At 39.4% G+C, this 19,797-nt stretch overlaps 1 long non-coding RNA gene across 1 annotated transcript; it reads left to right on the top strand.

Annotated features, from left to right (window-relative positions):
- The first annotated feature begins 8,592 nt into the window (after window positions 1–8,592).
- On the top strand, window positions 8,593–18,474 carry LOC121818718 (uncharacterized). Its single transcript, XR_009599357.1, has 4 exons — window positions 8,593–9,028; window positions 9,989–10,114; window positions 11,287–11,460; window positions 13,067–18,474. It is a non-coding gene; the product is annotated as an uncharacterized LOC121818718 (long non-coding RNA).
- The last annotated feature ends 1,323 nt before the right edge of the window (window positions 18,475–19,797 follow it).

Below are 19,797 nucleotides of genomic sequence, written 5' to 3'. Positions count from 1 at the left end.
CCTATATGATCTGACATGAGAGGGAACCCTCTTGTAGTTTCATGTGGCCAAGAAATGTCAAAGATCACTCATTCAAGGTAAAAAGAAGCTCTTAGCACTGTTCAAAGCTCTGTACTCACTCTTAATGCAGACTTCTCAAGTTTGAAGGAACTAGGAATGGAGTAGAAGGGAAGGAATAGTACTGAGAGAGTTTGCATCTAGTATCTTCTTCCCATCCCCTAGCTGAGTGCTGAAACATCTGCTTAAAAAAGGAAAAAAAGAAGTAAGACTACATATATATATCTATATCTATCTATCTATATATATATATATATATCTATCTAAAGACATTGCTTCACTCTGCTGCCTGCAAATTCAGGAGTAGGGTTGTGTCAGCAGGCCCTGGCAGGATCTATTGTGTATGTGACTTTTCTACCCTATGCCCTAGAAAGGAGAGTGTCAGGGGAGGACTGGGCTGTGGACACAGGGAGCATATTGTTCCAATGGTTCTGCTACAGTGCAAAGCAGGCTTCTTTTTTTTCCTCTTTGGAAATAACTTTGCTACACAGGCAAAAAAAAAAAATCTATTCCTATTAGGTTTTTCCTTGGCCATTGTGGAACCATAAGTATGGCTCCTGTGGCAAGGGGATAATTTTCCTGGACTGAGGGAAGCTGGCTTACCTATTGTTCTTGGCACATGGCTAGCACCCTTCTAGACAAGAGGGACAGAACAAAGCTGAAAGTTCACAGAAAAGACTAGGCCTTTTAAAACAAGGACAGAAAGTTAAAACCTTGTTCTTCTAAAGTTTAGTTGATGTATCTGCTGTGCATTTGAAATTTCATTACAAAAAAAATCTGCATGATCTTGAGTTATATTACTTCCCTGGTGGCTCAGACGGTAGTGTTTGCCTACAATGCGGGAGACCCAGCTTTGATCCCTGGGTCAGGAAGATCCCCTGGAGAAGGAAATGGCAACGTACTCCAGTAGTCTTGCCTGGAAAATCCCATGGATGGAGAAGCGTGGTAGGCTACAGTCCATGGGGTTGCAAAGAGTTGGACACAACTAAGTCACCTCACTTTCACTTTCACCATCATTTAGCCTGTATATGAGATATTGAAAAATTATTTACAATAATTTGCTATAATTCATTCTGTAGAGATGATCTCTACTGAAGTTTTGCTTCTATTGGTAAGGATTCTTGTGTAGTTGTGTAGTTCAAGGCTAGGTGAAATATGCTTGCAAATGTCATTTGAAATCACATGGACTTTGAATTTGGGGGCAAAGTAATGCTTTTTTTTTACAATATTAAAGCAAAGTACCATCACTTGGAAATTTTTAAACCATTGCTTTGTTTGGGATCTCTAAATAGTAATTTATTTGACAAAGTAAGGTGATCTCTCACCAATGTATCTTTCGCAATCCGTTGGAATAGTGCCTATTATATAGGAAATATTTGTTGCTGCTTGTGCCATTCATTAAGAAGCTTTAAAGGGATGTAAACTGATCTCCCTGGTGGCTCAGCAGTAATGAATCTGACTGCAATACAGGAGATGCATGATACTCAAGATCGATCCCTGGGTTGGGAAGATCCCCTGGAGCGGGGCATGGCAACCCACTCCAGTATTCTAGTCTGGAGAATCCCATGGACAGAGAAGCCTGATGGGCTATAGTCCATAGGGTCACTAGGAGTCGACAGGACTGAGCAAGCATGCACAAGCTGATCTATTTTACACTTGTAAAGAACGAAGAATGAGGATTGTGGGAATTCCCTGACAGTCCAGTAGTTAGTACTCTGAGCTTTCACTGCTGAGGGGAAGGTTTCAGTCCCTCGTCAGGGAACTAAGATCCTCTAAGTCAAAATGCGTAGCTTAAAAGAAAAAAAAGAGGATGGAGGAGCCTAGCGTGGAACGCTTAGACACACATAACCTCCTTTTGTCAAATTATGTACTATATAACATTATATTAACATAACATAAACTGTTTTATTCCCTTTCTTGTGCATCAGTTTACATGTTCTGAAAAAAAGAAGGAATGAATGTATAACTGTGTGTATATATTTGTCTTTCTCTTTAAATGGCTCTGATGAATCTTTTCATGATTTATTTTTAAGAAAATATATTAAAGCTTAATAAGAGGTTTTCTCAGAAAAGGGAAAGAAATAATAAAGAGAAAATGGAGTAAACTAGTAAAAGTATGATTTGCTTCAGAAGGTAAGTGTGTAATTGTAATTTAAGATAAATGATCGAATCACCCTGTAATAGCACACGACAGGTAAATAGAGAAAACAGAGAAGATGGGGAGTTTTATTTCTCCTTTATTTTTCCACTCAGTGTGGCTTGTGGGATCTAGTTCCCCTGACCAGAAATTGAAGCAGGCCCTCAGCAGTGAAAGGGTAGAGTCCTAACACTGGGCCACCAGGGAATTCCCTCTTCTTCCTTAAATGGACAGGCTCCATCAGCCAGTGGGAGCTTTTTCCTGCCAGCAGCTTCACTTTCATGTAGACCGGTAATTGGTTGCCCAAAGATATTGAGGCAAAGTATTAAGTCCTGTTTATAATACTTTTTCCCTTCCCTTCTCTGTCCTTTTTTCTGCTTCAAGTCCTGTTTCTTACTTGGGGCCCTCACCGCTTCATATCTTTCTTTCGATGCTTTTTATTCAGAAAAAAAGTCTATCGTTTAAAGATAGACTTGTTCACAACTTTCAACAGGCATCAGTTCAGTTCAGTCACTCAGTTGTGTCCAACTCTTTTTGACCCCACTCCCTGTCCATCACCAATTCCCAGAGCCTACTCAAACTCATGTCCATCGTGTCGGTGATGCCATCTAGTCATCTCATCCTCTGTCATCTCCTTCTCCTCCCTCCTTCAATCTTTCCCAGGATCAGGGTCTTTTCCAATGAGTCAGTTTTTCGCATCAGATGGCCAAAGAATTGGAGTTTCAGCTTCAGTATCAATCCTTCCAACGAATATTCAGGACTGATTTCCTTTGGGATGGACTGGGTGGACCTCCTTGAAGTCCAAGGGACTCTCAAAAGTCTTCACCAACACCACTGTTCAAAAGCATCAATTCTTCAGTGCTCAGCTTTCTTTATAGTCCAACTCTCACATATGCATCTGACCACTGGAAAAACCATAGCTTTGTCTAGATGGGCTTTTGTTGGTAAAGTAATGTCTCTGCTTTTTAATATGCTGTCTAGGTTGGTCATAGCTTTTCTTCCAAGGAGCAAGTGTCTTTTAATTTCATGGCCACAGTCAACGTCTGCAGTGTCAACAGGCGTAGGTATTAAATAATAAGATATGACCTTAAGTTTTGATATTTCCACTGTGCTGTGCAAAATTTCCTGCTGGAAACAGAATGTTTATATGAAATGTGTTATGAGGAAGGACAGTTCAATACTATTGCTATCTGCCCATTGCCTAGCATAGAGCCTGAAACATGAGATGCACTGAGCAATGCCTGTTGGATGAATGAATGCACGCAAACATGAATGCCATATAAAAAAGCCAGACTTAAAACAACAGATCCCATTTGTTCTACGTGGCAAATAAGAATTAAAAGGCATTAATGTAGGTGCAAAAGTCACTGTGGTCACAAACAGGGTTTTGATACTGTTTTTGAGTTCTGTCTGTAATATTTTACTTCCAAAATGAAATACCTAAATCATTTACCAAGCAATAGAGATATAACAGTCCCACAGTCACTCACTTGCAAAGGAAATTTTCAATACAAATAAAGTCATACATATTTATACTAGGGTAATTCAAAATAACTTCCTCACATAAGCACTGCTACGTTCAAATAAAATCTTGCCAACACTTCTGAGTGCATTGCTTTAAAAAAATGCTCCCTGTAGCGTCCGAACTATTTAAAAATCTTGCCAGCTTCTTCAACATACATCAGTTATCTCTTTTCAAATCACTGACAAGAATTTAAAAACTGCTTCATCAGAACAACTGTTACCCTTTCTCATACTCTAGTGAGAACCTGATCTTCTAAAAAGGACCACATTTACAGCTTCTTTTGAAATTTTGAACCATTTGGCTATGTTTTTGCTACATTTTCTTTTCCTGATTTAATTACTGGGGACATTTGCATGAAAACAGGAGGATAGTGACATAAGATTTGTGTCTTATGAGTTCTTCTGTTTCTGATGATTATTCTCCACCTGAGATCAGTATCTATTTTATTACAACTGAGAAGCCAGGGGCTAGATCGGAAAAGATGAAGACATTGTTGGAGGTTAACTGAAGTTCAGAAATAGGGACTTGGGAGCTAAGGGACTCTTTGTGACCCCATGGACTGTATAGTCCCCGGAATTCTCCAGGCCAGAATACTGGAGTGGGTAGCCTTTCCCTTCTCCAGGGGATCTTCCCAACTCAGGGATCAAACCTCGGTCTCCTGCATTACAGGTGGTTTCTTTTCCAGCTGAGCCACAAGGGAAGCCCGAGAATACTGGAGTGGGTAGCCTATCCCTTCTCCAGCGGATCGTCCTGACCCAGGAATTGAACCGGGGTTTCCTGCTTTACAGGTAGATTCTTTACCAACTGAGATATGAGGGGAGTCACACAGGACAACTGTCAAAGTAAAATTGAACTCAGTGTTCTCTGACTCAGTTTGGTCCCAATACATACATGTATATATCAGACAGTAAAGAATCTGCCTGCAATGCAGGAAAACTGGGTTTGATCTCTGAGTTGGGAAGATCCTCTGGAGAAGGGAATGGCTACGGGCTCCAGTGTTCTTGCTTAGAAAATTCCATGGACAGAAGAGCCTGGCTGGCTCCATGGGGTCACAACAATTCAGATACGACTGAGTGACTAACAGTAACATTTTTACATGCATATATGTAGATACGTGCTTCCCATGTGGCACGAGAGGTAAGGAATCTGCCTGCCAATGCAGGAGACGGAAGGGACATGAGTTCAATTCCTGGGTCAGGAAATTCCTTTGAGGAGGGCATGGCAAACCACTCCAGTATTCTTGCCTGGACAATCTCATGGACAGTGGAACCTGGCGGGCTACAGTCAGTAGGGTCGCAAAGAGTCAGACATGACTGAAGTGACTTAGCACCCATGCATAGTAGGTGTATTAGAAAAGAAGCCTTGGTTTTTACAGAGCATTCTGAAGAAGTTTTTCCCCCTCTTTTCCATAACTGGTCTGTTATTTGTCCTTAGCACATTAAGAGACCAAATCATAAACAGTCGTTCAAGAGAGTAGTTTGGAAGTGAAATTGGAAAACTAATTGGGCTTATTTGGGATAGGAGAGTAAGGGTAGCACAAATCATAGAGAGACTGAACATTTAATAAAAGAGTTTGTTCCTTTTGCCACAAGTCATAAAATTCTTAATTTTAAGTAAACATAATGAAATTATCTGAATATATGTTACCTACAATTTTCCAGAATTTTTTTCTGACAAATGTGAGTTCCAAGTATATTTCTTAGAGTTCTTTTGCTTCCAGTAAGAGGCTGTCTTTCACTTCTCTTCACTCAGGATTTCATAAAGCAAATTTAGCAGATACTCTTTTTGAACAGAGAATTCACAGAAGTTAAACTGATAGATAAAAACATATTAGTTGATATATTTGTGCCTTATAATATAATGTAGGTATGAAATAATGTAAATGTCTGTCTAATGCATCAGTATTATCAGCCAACTAATACATTCAAACATGTGATGGAGCCCCTCATTTCCTAAGCTAATGGATTGCTTGACAATTACATACATGTATCATATGTGTGTTCATTGCAAGTTTCTTATTAATTGCTACTATGTGCTGGGCACCATGCTAGAAGCGAGGATACAACAGTGAACAAGAAAAACCTAATTCTTGCAGGCTGGCGGGGAGGACAGGCTATGTGTGATGAATGCTACTGGGAGTATAGAAGGCAGGCCCTTCTAAGCCAAATGATAGCTACAGAATAAAGTGAAGGCGAGAGTAGATCTTCTTAATGCACAAAAGGTCAGGTCTTCAAAATCCATTAGCCACCACTGAAATTAGTTTAAATCACCTGTAATGTGTTTTAACCCTTCCAGGCTGGGCTGAAGGCATCTTGGGACCTCAGAGCAGGCAGAGAAGGAGAGGAGAGGAAGCCTAGAGTCAGCTTCGGGGGGTGGGGTGGTGGGGTGGTGGTGGTGGCCAATGTCCCAAGGACTTTGGTGTCCGAAACTTTCAGGAGACTGACCTCAGAATGGGGGCTTCATTCTGGTGAGGTGATACCCTTTTTGCCAAGTATGAGGCATGTGTCTTCCATTCTGGGGTTCTGCTTTGGTTGTAATTGGACCCAGATCTGACCTATACTGGGTCTCGTGGTTAAGCTCTAGCCCCTGACAGGAGGACATTTGCAACGGCTAGACAGGTTATCAGGGGAGTGACCTCAAACTGGCGACCAGACCAGGACACTTGTTCTAGGAGAGAACCAAATACAAGAGCACATCCGAAGGAACTGGGGGCTGCTTCTTATGGGAGCTTACGGGGCTTTAGAGGGCCTAGATTCTCCCTAGGGGTCAGGCTGTTCCTTATGGAAGCTTTATGGGGCTTTAGGGGGCCTAGATTCTCCCTAGGGGTCAGGGTGCTCCTTATGGAAGCTTTATGGGGCTTTAGGGGGCCTAGATTCTCCCTAGGGGTCAGGGTGCTCCTTATGGAAGCTTTATGGGGCTTTAGGGGGCCTAGATTCTCCCTAGGGGTCAGGCCCTATGTAATAGTCTCTCTCTTTCCTCATGGCACCCCATTCCAGTACTCTTGCCTGGAAAATCCATGGATGGAGGAGCCTGGTAGGCTGTAGTCTATGGGTCGCTAAGAGTTGGACACAACTAAGCAACTTCACTTTCACTTTTCACTTTCACGCATTGGAGAAGGACATGGCAACCCACTCCAGTGTTCTTGCCTTGAGAATCCCAGGGATGGGGGAGCCTGGTGGGCTGCCGTCTATGGGGTCACACAGAGTCGGACATGACTGAAGTGACTTAGCAGCAGCAGCTCTTTCCTCAATGCTCTCTTCTTGCCACCACTGCCCCTCTCTCCATCAGCTATTTGTTTATATCCCAGTACTACCTGTTATGGCGGGCTTCTCAGGTGGCTCAGTGGTGAAAAATCAGCCTGCTGATGCAGGAGATGCAGGAGACATGGGTTTGATCCCTGAGTTGGGATGGTGTCCTGGAGTAGGGAATGGCAACCAGCTCCAGTGTTCTTGCCTGGAGAATCCCATGGACAGTGGAGCCTGATGAGGTACAGTCCATGGGGTTGCAAAGGGTCAGACACAGCTGAGCATGTGCCCACATACTACTGTCATTTTCAAATATTGACTAAGACTTCTGTTTGCATCAACAACAGTTAATAGCTTTTCAGTGTGGATTTGGCTTTTCTTAGAAGGATGTTGTTTTCAGTAGTTGTCAGTTTGCTAGAATATAGGTAAGGCTTTGGGTTTTTGCTTCGAAAACTGTGATGCTCAAAGTTAAAAGAGTACAAACAGATAGCATCAATATTTTGATTGATGTATTGATTTTAGTGGTTGTACATTTTTTTACCTAAAAGAGAAAAAGGATAACAAAACTATAAAGAAATCTTTAATTAGTGAAAATATGAATTTGTTTCCTTAAGCATCTTTACTCTTGAGATAACTAAGTGACATACATACATATACTGTTACCAGGTAATGGATTAGGTCTTGAGAAATGGACCCAAATAGACATGAGCTCATCATTTGTTTATGTTTTTGCTCAATTTTATAAAAAAAAAATCACATTAAAGTTGAGCTTTATTTTCTATTTGAATTTAAGTTCATTCTTTTACTTCTAACTCAACTACCTACCAACTTGGGCAAGGGATTTTGTGTTTAACTTCTTTACCTTCAAGTTTAACTTCTTTGGGCCTTAGTTTGTCAGTATGTCTATAAATATCAGAGAATAGCACCAAGATAATAGGATAATGATTTAGAGCCAACAAGACTGTGAGGATCCAAATGTTTGTTAATTGCAAAGTGTTAATCCAGGTGTTTGGTATTTATATTCAGATGCAAGTTATGCTCATGTCGTATACATTAAAATGTGAATGCATTCAAAACTCCACGAGTTCCCGAGGCAAGAAATGTGAAATGGCAATGACTAAAAGGGTCAGAGAAACTCTTGGCTTCTAACCAATCCTGTACAAAATCTTTCCTAACCACATATTTTAAAAGATGAGGAAAGATAAGGGAATGAAGAGAAACTGCCCTTTTCCCCTAACCCTTAAAGCATTTTTTCTTCCCAAGAAACTCTGTTATAAAAGCTTGAACCTAACTCAGTTCTAAAGGTGGCCATTCAGAGAACTGTTTAGAATGTTGTATTAATGAAAGTGAGGTGCCGTGAACATGTACTCATATCAGACAGAGGTGGACATGATCAGAACAAGCTTGTTCACAAAGCTCTTCCCTCTCCTTGGCCATGAGTCACAAAAATCTCATGTCTGGATGTTAAATGAAATGCTTCCTTGAATCAAAGTTGAAACGTGTGTGTGTGTGTGTGTGTGTGTGTATTTAATATGTAAAGAAAGAATGAAATCAAGACATGAAACTCTTTCATTGACTCGTTTAGGGCCAAATTTTAATAATGCAGCTGTCTGGATGTGAGACACTAATGAGAACATAAGGAATTCCTGGATAGAAAAGGGCTGGTTGGCCCAATGGCCTGTCTCCTTCAAGTTTATTGCAACACACCTCTTCGTGTTGTCAGCATATCTTCTAACCCCTTTTGCCTACATAAACATGTCCAGCTGTCTCTTAAACTCATTTTTTCTTTATGTTTCACTTAGTGGACTTATTTGGTAATTTGCAGTATTTTCCATATGCTGGAGGATCCTTGGATGAAGTAGTCCTGCATTATCATGACTTCTTAATGAATTACATGAAATATTCAATAGTAAAATATTTTCAGCAGAGAGCACTGGAAATTTGGAAGAAATCAACTGAGAAAGCAAACTTTACAATGCATTTAAAAAGAAACAACTGTTCTTTTGCTAATCTTTATTTTAATCTTTTTTAAAGATGTGAAGATGAAAGTGGAGAGTGATTAAGGTGGGCAAATATAAACACTCTTTTGCCGTATTAGTCTCATTAACAGATTTCTTAGCAAGAATGAAATGCTAAGCTCAAATGATGTAATAAAGAAGAGAGTCTGATGTTTTATTTTGGTTAAGTTAAAGCCATCTTCCAGATAATATTTTTATTTCCTTAATTATATCAATATTTCAGGCATAAATTTCACTTGAACTATTCAAAACATTGAATCAGTACTCTGAATCAGTGTAGAAATGATTTTACATTAAAACTTTTCCCCAAACCTTTCCAAATATCTAAGGACCAATGAATTTGGGGCAAGTTTTTTTGGTTGACTGTGGGACCTTCTGATTGGAAAATACCCTTTGAAAATGTCCTTTAAGATTTGATTGGAGGGAAAAGAAGTGGTAATAACTAGAGGGTGCTGAGGAGAATTAGTGATTAATTAGTATATAGTACATAGTTTGGCTCAACATTTTACATTTTAATTTTTGGATGCCGCTATTTTAAAATTATTTCAACATATGTGTGTTGCTTTGATGTGTGTGTAGAGATTATACATCGATTTTAGTCTTTTGTTGGTAAACACACAAGGTAACCATCTTGCCCCCCTGATATTTTCTGGTTTTAGTCCTAAAATTCCCACTTCCCATGAAATCTCTCAGCACCAGGCCAACAGGTACTTCACAAATATATATAAAGAAATAAAAATAATTTGCTTCCAAAGTTTGCGTAGCTTTTTGCTCGGCTTACTCTTCAGACTCTGGAAACTCAGAAAGCAAAGCGCTAAGCTGGCATTAAGGATATCGCTCTCTTGTTAAAACAGGCTACACTCAGATGCTGACATCTTGGTGACTATGGTGAAAGATGATCCATATGATTGTTTTTTAAAAATTGTTTCCAAGCTTGGAATGCACAATGGCTTATTAAAATAAAAGAGCTGAAAAATATTTAAAAATCAAACCTAATTTCTTCCAGACTTTTCTCTTCCAAGTTCCTTGCAATCCAGACAATCCGGATGCAGATAACATCCTGCATCTAGCATGCTGAGTTGTCTCCAAAATCTCTGAAGCCTACGCCATGTCCTGCTGTTCCTAGATTAAGGTAGGAAAAAATGACCTGTGTCATTTCATTTTATTTTTTATAAATATCTATTTATTTACTTGGCCATGCTGGGTCTTTGCTGTGGCAGGCAGGGTCTTCAGTTGTGGCACGTGAACACTTAGTTGAAGCATGTGGGATCTAGTTCCCTGACCAGGGACTGAACCTGAGCCCCTTCCATTGGAAGCCCGAAGTCTTATCCACTCGACTGTCAGGGAAGTCCCGATCTGTGTTATTTTAATCTTGAGTGCCTCACAATTAGAAGAATTACGTAAGTATTGGTTTTTTGTGTAAGTATGTCACTGATTTTAAATTTGTGGACAGTGACTTTTGAACTTAAGGTGGTCTCAATAAAGAACATGCCTGAGTCTGTGTCTTAATGGTTTTTTAGCTTCAGCAAAGCCATTTTACAGGATCCCCCTTCCTAACAAGCACTCTGCCAAGCATTGTATAAAATAGCATTCTTCGCTGTTAGATGATCCCATGGAAAGTGACCAAAAGATTTTAAATTCAGAGGAATGTAACCAGCTGCTCATTCAGAATTTCTCCCTCTTTCACGTGAGTGTTGTGTCCCTGTGGTAGCAGCTGGTTGTATGCATGTGTGTGCATGTGTAAACACACAGCATTTAGCTACAGAACATGTCACAGATTTCTTTCCTGGTCACCATGCTGCATGACTGATCCATTTCATATGATGTGTTTAGTATGGTTCATTGCCCACTGGTCTTATTTAACAATTTGCCTTAAATTGAATTTTCTATTTACAGGTGTAAATGGAAATTTTGGCTTCTGAGAATTTATTATTTACTGGCTAGCATGTTCTTGGTTGAATTAGCTCTGCCAATATTGGATTGTGTATACCTAGAATAAAATTTGGGATGTTTAATTAGAATATTGTCATAACAGGAACTTATTATTTTTATGGCTAAGCTTGAGCTACTGAGGCTAGATCAGTATCATTAGTCTAGGAGACATTTACCATAATCTTCTACAGACTTTTTTCTTTTTTTTTTTTTAAGAAATGTGTATTTCTTGATGGATCAGCAGAAGTTAAATTAGCAGTAATGTGTATAAATTACTCAAAAGTTCAAAAAGCTTGAAACCTTTATCACCAGCTGTAACATTTTGTTGATAACTGGAAATTTCTTGCTCTGAACTCTTTTGGCTTCCCACAGGCTCAGGGCATGAACACTTATTGACTGCAGACTGTTTCCCAGGCTCTGACTATATGTTTTATCTATCTCCATTACACCCTCAAAGTATCTTGTGAGCAGGGCATGGTGTTTATTCCCATTTTACAGGAAATGGATGCTTAAGAGAGATCACAGACCTACCGCTATACATGCCAGGTGAGTGATGGATTCCCTCTGAAGCCTGCTTCCCAGGCCGCTGCTATATTCTGGGTCGACTTTTCTTAACCATGTAGTGTTATTCTCCTGCCACCTTCCCATGTCCCAGCTCCCTATCTGCATCTCAATGCCTCAGAACATGCCAGCATGCCAGCACTGTTCATAGCCCCGGGCTTTGGATGTATTGTTCCATTCTTACCTTCTCTGCCGGGCTTGCTCTTAATTTGCTAATGTTTTTTTTTTTTTTTTTGCAATCAGTTCCAGCATTGGGATGGTCACTGACACTCTTCATACTGGATCTGGCAGAGTCTGTCCAAATTCCTAGGACAGGGCGTGTGTGTTTTAACATTTTAATTTTTAGCCTGTCTCTTTTTAAAAGAGCCTTATTGAGGTATAATTCACATATCATTTAACTGACCCATTTAAAGGCCACAATTCAATGGCTTTTAGTATATCCACAGAGATGTGCATCCATCACTACAGTCAACTATACAATATTTTCATCACCACAAAGAGAACCCTTGTACCCTTTAACCTGTTATCCCTTTCCACTCCTGCTCCTCATCTCCTTCAGCCCTAATCAGTTTTCTGTCTTCTTGGATTTGCCTATTCTGGACATTTTATATAAATGAACTCACATCATATATGATCTTTGTCACTGGCTTTTTTCACATAACAAAGTTTTCATAGTTTACCCATGTTCTGGAATGTACTTCCTTCCTTACTATAGCAGAATATTGTTCCATTGTATGGATGGACCACCTTTGACTTATTCATTCATCTATTGATGGACACTTGGGTTGTTTCCACCTTTTGGTGACTGTGGTTATTGCTGCTATGAATATTTATGTATGAGTTTTTGTTTGAAGACCTATTTTCAGCTCTTTGGGGGATATACCTAAGAGTGACATGCTACTGCTGCTGCTGCTAAGTCGCTTCAGTCGTGTCGGACTCTGTGTGACCCCATAGACGGCAGCCCACCAGGCTCCTCCGTCCCTGGGATTCTCCAGGCAAGAACACTGGAGTGGGTTGCCATTGCCTTCTCCAAGGAGCAACATGGCTGGGTCTCAATTCTATGTCTCACTTTATGAGGAACCATCAAGCTATTTTCCACAGCAGCTATATCATTTTATATTCCCATAAGCAATGTATAATGGTTCCAGTTTCTCTATATCCTTGCCAACCACTTGTTATTTTCTGTTGGTGGTGTTGTTTGGTAGTAGCCATTCTAGTGGATAAGTGACCTAATTTTTAATATCCTTTTAAGACTTTTAAAGAAAGCTTTATGCTTTTCTCTTTTGTGTTCCTAAACACTGGTTTACACCTTAAATTATGTGCCAGCACATCCTATAATCTCTTTCTCTGCCCTCTTACCTTCTTCTTGAAACCAGGTTGGGCAGTCTTATTTCTTTTGTATTCCAAGGGTTCAGTTATGCTTGTGAATGAATGAATAAAGGACTGAAGGGAGTTGTGGGGACAAGAAGTACTGGGAACTAACATTTATTTATGATCACTGTCATTGTGCCAGGCATGGAGTAGAGCTAACCTATATTATCTCATTTGATTTTATAAGACTAATAAGAATTTTATGTTCTTCATTTTACAGAAGGAAAAATTAAACCAGAGGAACTATCTTGTCATTCAGCCATCAGACATAGAGCCTGGCTTCAAACTCAACTCTCATTCCAAAACGTGTGTTGATTTCAAGACAACATGTCATAATAGTAAAAAAGTAAGGGCCATTATCACTCTTATTACTACCACTGACTGCCTCCACTCATTGATGCTTCCTGTGCCATACACCATGATGGCTATTTTTGAGGTACTATCTAATTTAATCATCGTTAAGAATCTAGTGAGTCAAACATTATTATTGTTTCAGACAAATAATTACTGAAAAGTTAAGTAATTTGTCCAAGAACCAACAGCTAACAAGTGATGACCTCAAAGCCAGGTCTAAGTGCAAAGTGTTTGTACTTCTATCAAGGTAGGGAAATTGCAATGGAGATGTGAAAATTTACCTGGTTATCTGACAGAATGAGAAGTCTTTGAGGTAACTGGGCAACCAGAATTCCCAACGCATTTTTCCAAGTAGTTTTGGTTTGCTTAATTGCCTCTAATCATGATTTTGGTGGTATGATATTTGGCTAAATCTATGTAAACTGAGAAAAGCACTCTGTGACCCTAAAAAGAATCTTCTGTTCACTGACTTATTGCGTATTAAATCATCTCACCTATAATATATGTAAAGTATAGTACATCTGATTAACAATTTTTAGACAGTAATGAATTGGCTACTCCTGATTCTAACAACTTGGTTATCCATGCATCCTTCCAATATTTATGCCACATAGCTGCTTTTTCTTTTACTGCATAAATTCTATCTTAAAGCTATATGAAATACTGGTAAGAATTCATGGTAAAGATAAACAAGGAACTTAATGAAAAGTATAGAAGATTTTAAACAAATATACTCTGATTTTATACTGATTTATATACTTTGATTTTAGAATATCTTTCCAGGGTTTATAGTAAGCTATTAAATACTGAAAATCCTCTTCATGGTCATGTTTTGGGGGCAGGTATAAGAAGATACATTAAGTGACTTTAAACTTCAGATAATTTTAATCAATGTATTTTCTCATTCTCAATATCCTGTTTTGATGTTTCACCCACTTTTTGTGTGTCATGCTCCTCATTGCTCTTCCTGTCTTTTTCAAGATCTTTTTTTTTTTTTTTTAAGCTCAATAGAGGACTGTGTTACCATTTGGCATATGTCTCCCTTGTCAGTGACATCTTGAAAATTAAAAAAAATAATACCTCCCTTGCCTGCATCCACTCAGGTTGGCTGCCTGTAACTGCCCCATGCTTCAAAATAAGTCACCTTATTAAATTCTGCAAATTGTTCTGAACATTGTCTCTATAAATGTTTTGGAAGGGCTTTACTGTCAGGTCAGCTTTCTAAGGGCTAAAAATATGTCAAACCTGGCAGCCTTACCTTTATTTAAGAGCCAAAATACAAATAAGTAGATTACAAAGCAATCAATCAATACAGCATTGCAGGATGTTACGGTTGGCATTGACCTCGAAGTTCGGCACCCTCATTTTACAGATGAGTAAGTTCATCCGTAAACTCTGTAGGAGATGGGGTTTTGCCTTGACTCCGTTACAGCTGGCTGGGTCACCTTGGACGTGCTGCTGTGCCTCAGTTTACCCATGTGAATGAGAGATGCTTTCCCTTTCTTAGATAATTCCCAGGCATTTAACCACTTCAAGTTTCTAGGTGCCATGAGAAAGGTGATACAGTCAATACATTTCTAGTCAGAAGCTTTTTAGCTTCTGACTTCACACAAAACATTCTCCTTATATTTTATGGGATCTTCTTATATATTCTGTAAAAGTTGGGCACACTCTCAATTCATAGTTATTGGCAAAAGCATAACTTTTATTCACTGTTGAAAGAGTAAACAAATGAAGATCTTTTTCCCATTCAGAGTGTTTCTTCACTTTTTTCCCTGCCTGGTTTGTTGTTGTATGGTTGCTTGGGGATATTAGGTTACTGACCTTTGTTTTTCTTTCTACGAGAAGCTTTCACTAAACTATGTGGGGGGGGGGCGGTGGGAAGGAGTTGGTGATGGTCATGTTAGAAACAATGACTCTCACATGCAAGTAATTATATAGATGTAAGGCAAGAAAAAGTGGCACCAAATTGAACTGATTAATTTTCCTCTCTGAAAACTTGTGGACCCTAATCTGAAGGTTTTCTGCCAGGGAGCACAGGTTTTCTGAGAATATTTTCTCCTTTTGGTTACATGGTGACATGGGTGACTTTAGTAGTCTTGCAAGGCCCGGGCAGACGAATTTGGGAAGCTTGGCAAACAATCTAATCCAATATTATGCACGCTTTTCTACTCAACTGTAAAAATCTATTTCCTTCACATATCACCTGCTATTCTTACAGCAAGTCTTTGGAATAGAGATCCTAAATGTGTCAAAAATATATAATGTGTTTGTGATCGAAATAAATAGCGACTGGGGTGATTTCACAAATTTGCTTTCACATGTGCTGGCCAGCACATGCCGAATTCTCAAGTAGGTTATGTTAGCTTTCCCACTTTCAATGCCTTTATGGATGTGGTGTTTATATATCCTAGATTTTCCAGGGCAACCCTGGGTTGTAAATATTCTGTCCTGTTGTTCCCCTAAGTACAATCATGGTTGTCAAGCTATGTGTCATGAGTTTGGGTTTGGAAAATATGGACGCCGTATGTCCATCAGGGCCTGTTTTTTCTGGCCCAATGCCTTGCTCTATTGCTGTACCACACTCTACCCCTAGCCCGCTTCCCATTCTCATCAAAGGCTTGTTTCTGTTTCAGTCCACTTGCTCTCTCTGCCTAGTGTCTAGGGGGGCAAGGTGAAGAGTAAACTAATCTATGCTAATGGGCAAGCCAGAGAAAATCAGGGTCAGGAGCATGCCCCCCTCTAGAGTATTCTTTCTCCTTCCGGGTAACATAAGTGGCACTCTGGAAATAGTGCCTTGGTTTTGCTCATCTGTAAGACAAAGTCCTTCTATGGTTGGTTTGGGAGTGCAACTTCCTTGGAAAAGGTGGGAGCCTCCTATTTTCATTGCAAGGATGGCCCCCTACCCCATCTATATCTGAGGTCAGCTTTGCATACATGTCCCAGATATGATTAGATCCCTGTAACAGAAGGAGAGGGATAAAAGGCCAGGGTGCCAACTTCACTTCTCTGCCCACAACTGTTTCTTCTGGTATGTGTACATGACTCAAACCCTCTCTTTTACAAACTTGGAAAGCAAAATTGTTTTATGATAATATTTGCTGAGACAGCAAGGCAAATCTATGCCTCTCCATTGTTAAACCCCAGTCCCCACCCAACCCTGACATTAGAAAAAGTTGTGTGTGTGTGTGTGTGTGTGTGTGTGTCTGTTTCCCTTTAATGAGGAGGCAAAGTTTAATGTTTATAGAAAGATGTTTAGGATTATTTGAAATATTTTGTAGATTTCATGTTCATTGCCTGGCATTTTCCTTTCATCCTAACCTTGTTATTTCTGTTTATTTTATGTGATTTTATTATGTAAACATAAAGATATCCACTAACTGTCCAAACAACTTGCTTTTAAAATCTCTGCTTATCCACTTTTATTTGTATCACATTTTTTTCACCTTGTCTTGGTTCGCTACTTAACTGGGATAAATTTCATCGAATCTCCTCTAACTCTTTAACAAATAAGTTCTTATTCCTCTCTGTTAAGCAGTTTACCTTTCAGAAATTCAGTCAGCATTTTGGGGGCAGTTTGTGTTATCTTAAAAAGCAGCATCAGTACCTTGACTATTCAGTGCTGGGAGCATTTGCTGCACCAGATGCTTTCAGTATCATCCATTATTTTTAATCATATACATGGTTAAGCCTTAAGATCAGTGTCTTCAGTTTGTGGACTATTTAGGAAACTAGAAGAGCAAGTGAGTACATTATGTCTTTAGAAACAGGATACGCATCATTATTAACCTAATCAATAACTGAGTAATTAAGCTGCGTTATTATCAAATCCAGGCTTTCCTTACGGTCTATTATCAGTTTATTTTCGATCTTTTATGTCTGTGCGTGAACACTCAGTTGTCTACATTCAGCTAATTTAGTAGTCACCTGTTCTCTCTCTAACTGAAATCTGTTGGTTTAGTGTCTGACTCTTGTGACCCCGGGGGCTGTAACCCACCTGGCTCCTCTGTCCATAGGATTTTCCAGGCAAGAATACTGGAGTGGGTTGACATTTCCTTCTCCAGGGGATCTTCTTGACCCAGGGATTGAACCCCGGTCTTCTGCATTGCAGGCAGATGCTTTACCATCTGCGTCAGCCCGGAAGCCCTAATGATTGTATTTAACCAAGATCTTCGTATGTATCAGTTATGCTAACTTCTGAAATCTTAACAAATCTGAAAGATTGGTATTATCATTCCCACTTTACAGAGGGGAACATAAGTTTATAGTGAGTAAATCACATTTTTTCAGTCTCACAGCCAGTGAGAATAAGGCTTAAATTCAAACCAACATCTGTCTGTCTTAAAAACCCCCATTTCTAACCACTGTGCTTTAGTTCTTCCTGTTAACGATGGATAAAGGTGTCTGTTACGTAAGTCAACATGGCCATTGACTTCCTTCTTTTATACTGAAATATCCATATATGAAATCATTTAATATTAGCCCTGTCTGATTTTCTTTTTTGATCTGAAAAATGCCAAAAGCATATCATATATTCATACAGTCATATAAAATAAGAATTGAAAAGACTTCCCCATCTCTCTAAAATCTTGCACTCCTTAGTGAGTATATTTTTAATGTTCTCCTAGGCTTATTTAGACGTGACACTATAGACATTTCCTTTTTAAATTTTAAAAGTCTTATCTTGAGTTTTACTACCCAAAACACTACATATTATCATTTTCTGCTTGGATAGGGAACATATAAAAATTTATTCCTCTGAAAAATGCTGTAAAGGGTCGTCTTCTTTTTTTTTTTAATAAGGATTTTGAGAGTCAAAGTCTGTATACTGTGAATCGGGCAAGCAAATAGTTTTAAAATATTGACTTTCCTCTTTTCTCCTGATGTTTGCCCATTGTTAGACAGTGGGGTGAGAGATTTAGTCAAATACTTAATTACTTCATATCATTTTTTCTCTGAGTGAAGAATTGGAGATTCTTACAGATCGTTTCCTCTCTTAGATCAGAAACTTCTTTTAAAAACAGATATTTAGGATTGATTCTTTCACATTTCCATCCTTTACTTAAAATAGGGCTTCCCTGGCAGTCCAGTGGTTATAAGACTTCAAATTCCAATGCAGGGGATGCAGGGTCAATCTCTGGTAGAGGAGCTAAGATCCCACATGTCTTGTGGCAAAAAAACAAAAACAAAAACAAAAAGACACCCAAAACATAAAACAGAAGCAATATTGTAATAAAAATTCAATAAGGATTTTTACAAAATGGTCTGCATCAAAAAGACTTCCCTGGTGGCTCAGATGGTAAAGCGTCTGCCTACAATGCCAGAGACCCAGATTCAGTCCCTGGGTTTGGAAGATCTTCTGGAGAAGGAAATGGCAATCCACTCCAGTATTCTTGCCTGGAAAATCCCATGGACGAAAGAACCTGGTAGGCTACAGTCCATGGGGTCACAAAAAGTCGGACACGACTGGGCGACTTCACTTTCACATTCCACATCAAAAAAATCTTAAGAAAAAAAAAATGGGGGCATTGTCATAATGAATGAGTCTAGGAGGCAAGGATGAAAGGATGCCTTTCCTTTAGGAAAGGCAGTCACTGCTGCAGATGGTCAAGCAGCACTTCTTCGGCTCCTTTGAAATCTTCAGAGTTGGTCTTGGGTAAAACTGGGTAGAAGGCAGAGCTTGCCTTCATTTTTTTTCTTAGCTAGGGCATTCTCCTTTCTGCCTTTGGGCTCCAACTAAAGGCTGTGAATCGATTACATTTCCAGTTACAGGCCAGGGAGTTTGTTTTCATGTGTTTCTCTCTGCTGGACTGTAAACTATGCAAGTCTTGTGTTTGTAACCCAGTGCCTAGTTAGTGCTGAACCAGTGGATGTTAAATGAAGATAAACCCATATATCAGTGATTGGATAATGATAGTGATTGCTGTTTGGAGCCTATAGAATAAACCGCAGAGTTTTCCCTGGTGGTTCAGATGGTAAAGAATCTTCCTGCAATGCCGGAGACTCAGGTTCGATCCCTGGGTCGGGAAGATACCCTGGAGGAGAAAATGGCAACCCACTTCAGTATTCTTGTCTGGGAAATCCCATGGAGAGAGGAGCCTGGGAGGCTACAGTCCATGGGTTATGAACAGTTGGATATAACTGAGCAACTAGCAGTTTCAGAATAAACCTTAGAGATTTTCAGTAAGGTACCAACATTTTGTGAGAAGCAGAGTGTACCACTAGATAGAACACAGGTCTGGAGTCATCGCTCTCCCAAGTCCTCCACTTACTAAAAGAATGATCTTTAATGAGTTCTGAGGTTTTTGGTCTCAGCTGTCCCATCTGTAACATGGGTATAATATCACTCATGACCTGTGTCACTTCAAGATTCAATGATAAAATGATGCAACCTGCCTGACCCTGGTCTTCAGATATTGACTTATCTGTTTATTTACTTATTTCAGTTAAAAAAATGTTTACTGATTGTAAAGTACCCATAAGGTAAAATCAACTATCTGAAGTGTGACTTACAAGTATACAGTTCAGTAGTGTTAAGGACATTCACATTGTTATGCAACCCACCTACCGGACTCTTCTCTTCTTGCAAAACTGAAA

Source organism: Ovis aries, chromosome 2 (genome assembly GCF_016772045.2).
Source record: "Ovis aries strain OAR_USU_Benz2616 breed Rambouillet chromosome 2, ARS-UI_Ramb_v3.0, whole genome shotgun sequence".
In the NCBI taxonomy this organism is placed as follows: Eukaryota; Metazoa; Chordata; class Mammalia; order Artiodactyla; family Bovidae; genus Ovis; species Ovis aries.
The sequence above is the reverse complement of the archived record's forward strand: the minus strand, read 5'-3'. Positions and strand labels throughout refer to the sequence as shown.